This window comes from Cervus canadensis, chromosome 5 (genome assembly GCF_019320065.1).
Source record: "Cervus canadensis isolate Bull #8, Minnesota chromosome 5, ASM1932006v1, whole genome shotgun sequence".
NCBI lineage: Eukaryota > Metazoa > Chordata > Mammalia > Artiodactyla > Cervidae > Cervus > Cervus canadensis.
The window spans coordinates 54,576,123-54,581,108 of record NC_057390.1 but is presented as its reverse complement, the minus strand read 5'-3'; the positions used below and the strand labels follow the sequence as shown (position 1 = coordinate 54,581,108).

Here is a 4,986-nt window from a genome sequence, read left to right as displayed (position 1 = left end):
TCTGTTCTTCTATTTATTTTCTTCAGTAGTTACTGCTCACTGGACATTTATGTATGAAGAATTAGATCGATTAAATTCTAGCAGGACTCTTCCTATGTAAGAGTGCTTTCCACTACATTTTAGGAAATCACAAGGATCAATCTCAATTTCCATGTCCATTGGTTGAGAATGTCATTTGGAGATTTCTATGTATGCATATACTCAACTAAGGTATGTAGAAAACTCCATAGGGCATTCTCAACAAATGGACATGGAAATTTAAGTTGATCCTTGTGATTTCCTAAAATGTAGTGGGAAGCACCTTTACATAGGAAAAGAAGGGTCAGGGTCACTGGCAGCAGTGGTCCTGGGATGTGCAGTGTGTTGGCACAGGTCATCTTGGAGGAAGTTGCCATTAGGCCTATCATAGAGACAATAGCCTTACCATAAAGACTACAGACTCTAGGACTGGGCTGCCTCAGGACAAACTACAGGGAGTGAGCATAGCCCTTTCCATTAGCAGAAAATTGGGTTAAAGATTTATTAAACTTGGTCCTGCCCACCAAAGCAAGACATAGTTTTCCCCACAGGAGTCCCTCTCATTAGAAAGCTTTCACAAGCCTCTTATTCTTAATCATCAGAGGGCAGACAGAATGAAAACCACAATCACAGAAAACTAACCAAAATGATCACAATGATCACAACCTTCTATAACTCAATGAAACTATGACCTATGCCATGTAGGGCTACCCAAAACAGATGGGTCATGGTAGAGAATTCTGGAAAAATGTGATTCACTGGAGAAGGGAATGGCAAACTGCTTCAGTTTTATTGCCTTGAGAACCCCATGAACAGTATTAAAAGTCAAAAAGATATCACACTGAAAGATGAGTCCCCAGGTCTATAGGTGTCCAATACACTACTGGGGAAGATCTGAAAAAACAGCTCCAGGAAAAATAAAGAGGCTGAGCCAAAGCAGAAACAACACCAGTTGTGGATGTATCTGGTGGTGAAAGTAAAGTCCAATGATGTAAAAAACAATATTGCATAGGAACCTGGAATATTAGGACCATGAATCAAGGTAATAACATGGAAGTGGTCAAATAGGAGAAAGCGAGAGTAAACATTGACATTTTAAGAATTATTGAAATAAAATGGACAGGAATGGGCAAATTAAATTTGGATGACCATTATATATCCTACTGTGGGCAACAATCCCTTACAAGAAATGGAATAGCCCTCATAGTCAACAAAAGAGTCCAAAATGCAGTACTTGGGTGCAATCTCAAAAATGACAGAATGACCTTGGTTCACTGCCAAGGCAAACCATTCAACATCACAGTAATCCAAATCTATGCCCCAGCAACTAACATCAAGGAAGTTGAAGTGGAATGGTTCTATGAAGACCTATAAGACCTTCAAGAACTAACACCAAAAAAAAAAAAAAGTACTTTCATCACAGGGGACTAGAATGCAAAAGTAGGAAGTCAAGAGATACCTGGAGTAACAGGCAAGTTTGGTCCTATAGTACACAATGAAGCAGGGCAAAGGCTAACAGAGTTTTACCAAAAGAACACACTGGTCATAGCGAACACCCTCTTCCAACAACACAACAGATGACTCTGCACATGGACATCATCAGATGGTCAGTATCAAAATCAGATTGATTATATTCTTTGCAGCTGAAGATGGAGAAGATCTATATAGACAGCAAAGACAAGACCAGGTGCTACCTGCCACACTGATCATGAGCTCTCTATTGCAAAATTCAGGCTTAAATAGAAGAAAGTAAGAAAAACCACTAGGCCATTCTGGTATGACCTAAATAAAATCCCTTATGATTATACAGTGCACGTGACAAACAGATTCAAAGGATTAGATCTTATAGACAGAGTACTTGAAGAGCTGTGGACAGAGGTCCATAACATTGTACAGGGGGTGGAGAACAAAACCATCCCCAAGAAAAAGAAATGCAAGAAAGCAAGGACCTAACAAAAACAGAAGATACTAAGAAGAAGTGGCAAGAATACATAAGAACTATACAAAAAAAGGTTAATGACCCAGATAACCACAATGGTGTGGTCACTCACCTAGAGCCAGATATCCTGGAAAGTGAAGTCAAGAAGGCCTTAGGAAGCATTACTATGAACAAAGTTAGTGGAGGTGATGGAATTCCCACTGAGCTGTGTCAGATCCTGAAAGTTGATGCTGTTAAAGTGCTGAACTCAATATGCCAGCAAATTGGGAGAACTCAGCAGTGGCCACAAGACTGGAAAAGGTCAGTTTTTATTCCAATCCCAAAGAAGGGCAATGCCAAAGAATATTCAAACTACTACACAATTGCATTCATTCCACATTCTAGCAAGGTAATGCTCAAAATTCTTAAAGTTAGACTTCAACAATATGTGAACTGAGAACTTCCATATGTACAAGTAGGACTTAGAAAAGGCAGAGGGACCAGTGATAACATTGTGCACATCAGTTGGCTCATAGAAAAAGAAGGAAATTCCAGAAAAAACACCTACTTCTGCTTCATAGACTATGCTATAGCCTTTGACTATGTGGATCACAACAAACTGAAAAATCCTTAAAGAGATGGAAAACCATACCAGCTTATCTGCTTCCTAAGAAACCTGTATGCAGGTCAAGAAGCAACAGTTAGAGCCAGGCATGGAAAAATGGACTGGTTCAAAATTTGGAAAGGAGTACCTCAAGGCTGTATAGTGTCACCCTGCTTATTTAGCTTATATGCAGAGCACATCATGAGAAATGCTGGGCTAGATGAAGCACAAGCTGGAATTAAGATTGCCAGGAAAAATTTCAGTAACCTCAGATATGCAGATGGCACCACCCTAGTGGCAGAAAGCAAAGAGGAGCCAAAGAGCTTCTTGATGAAGATGAAAAAGTACAACAAAAAAGTTGCTTTAAAACTCAACATTTAAAAACTAAGATCATGGCATCAAGTCCCATCCCTTCATGACAAATAGATGGGGAAACAATGTAAACAGGATAGACTTTTTATTTTCCTGGGCTCTAAAATCATTGTGAACAGATACTACAGCCATGAAATTAAAAGACACTTGCTCCAAAATCACTGTGGATGGGGACCGCAGCCATGAAATTAAAAGATGCTTGCTCCTTAGAAGAAAAGCTATGACAAACCTAGACAATGTATTAAAAAGCAGAGACATCGTGCTCACTTTAGCAGCACATATACTAAAAAAAATGGAATGATACAGAGAAGTCTAGCATGCCCCTGTGCAAGGATGATATGCAAATTCATGAAGCATATCATATTTTTAAACTTAAAAGCTTTTGCACAATTAAGGAAACTATAAGCAAGGAAACTATAAGCAAGGCAGCCTTTAGAATAGGAGAAAATAATAGCCAGTGAAATAACTCACAAAGAATTAATCTCCAAAATATCCAAGTAGCTCATGTAGCTTCATACCAGAAAAGCGAACAACCCAATCAAAAAGTGGGCAAAAGAACTAAACAGACATTTCTCCAAAGAAGACATACAGATGGCTAGTAAACACATAAAAAGATACTCAACATCATTCATTATTAGAGAAATGTAAATCAAAACCACAATTAGCTACCATCTCACACCGGTCAGAATGGCCACCATCAAAATGTCTACAAACAAATAAATGGTAGAAGAGGGTGTTGAGAAAAGGGAGCCCTCTGACACTGTTGGGAACGCAAACTGGTTCAGCCACTATGGAGAACAGTATGGAGATTTCTTAAAAAACTTGGAATAGAACTGTCATATGACCCAGCAATCCCACTGCCTGGCATACAAACTGAGGAAACCAAAATTGAAAGAGACACACGTACTCCAATTTTCATTGCAGCACTGTTTACAATCTCTAGGACATGGAAACAACCTAGATGTCCAGACGCAGAAGAATGGATAAGGACGTTGTGTATATACACACAATGGAATATTCAGTTCAGTTCAGTTCAGTCGCTCAGTCATGTCCAAATCTTTATGACTCCATAGACTGCAGCATGCTGGGCCTCCCTGTCCGTCACCAACTCCCGGAGTTTACTCAAACTCCTCTTCATTGAGTTGGTGATGCCATCCAACTATCCCATCCTCTGTCATCCCCTTCTCCTACTGCCTTCAATCTTTCCCAGCATCAGGATCTTTTCAAATGAGTCAGTTCTTCACATCAGGTAGCCAAAGTATAGGAGTTTCAGCTTCAGCATCAGTCCTTCCCATGAATATTCAGGACTGATTTCCTTTAGGATGGACTGGTTGGCTCTCCTTACTGTCCAAGGGACTCTCAAGAGTCTTTAACACCACAGTTCAAAAGCATCAATTCTTCAGTGCTCAACTTTCTTTATAGTTCAACTCTCACATCCATACATGACAACTGGAAAAACCATAGCTTTGACTAGACAGACCTTTGTCGGCAAAGTAATGTCTCTGCTTTTTAATATGCTGTCTAGGTTGGTCATAGCTTTTCTTCCAAGGAGCAAACGTCTTTTAATTTCATGGCTGCAGTCACCTCTGCAGTAATATTACTCAGCTACAAAATGGAACACATTTCAGTCAGTTCTAATGAAGTGAATGAAACTGGAGCCTATTATACAAAGTGAAGTAAATCAGAAAGAGAAACACAAATACTGTATATTATAGTATACATATGAAATGTAGAAAGACGGTAACAATGATCCTACATGCAAGGCAGCAAAAGTGACACAGATGTAAAGAACAGGCTTTTGGACTCTGTGGAAGAAGGCGAGGGTGGGATGATTTGAGACAATAGAATTGAAACATGTATACTACCATACATAAGATAGATGACCAGTGAAAGTTTGGGTTCTCAAAGCCAGTGCTCTGGGACAACCCAGAGGGATGAGATGGAAAGGGAGATGAGGGGAGGGTCAAGATGGGGGGACACGTGTGCGCCTGTGGCTTATTCATGGAAAAATCATCACAATAGTGTAAATTAATTATCCTCCAATTAAAATAAATTAATTATTATTTTTTTAAAA

The 4,986-nt window shown here is 39.4% G+C and overlaps 1 non-coding gene across 1 annotated transcript; it reads left to right on the top strand.

Annotated features, from left to right (window-relative positions):
* The first annotated feature begins 3,171 nt into the window (after positions 1 to 3,171).
* Positions 3,172 to 3,280, top strand: LOC122442744. Its single transcript, XR_006269738.1, has one exon. It is a non-coding gene; the product is annotated as a U6 spliceosomal RNA (small nuclear RNA).
* The last annotated feature ends 1,706 nt before the right edge of the window (positions 3,281 to 4,986 follow it).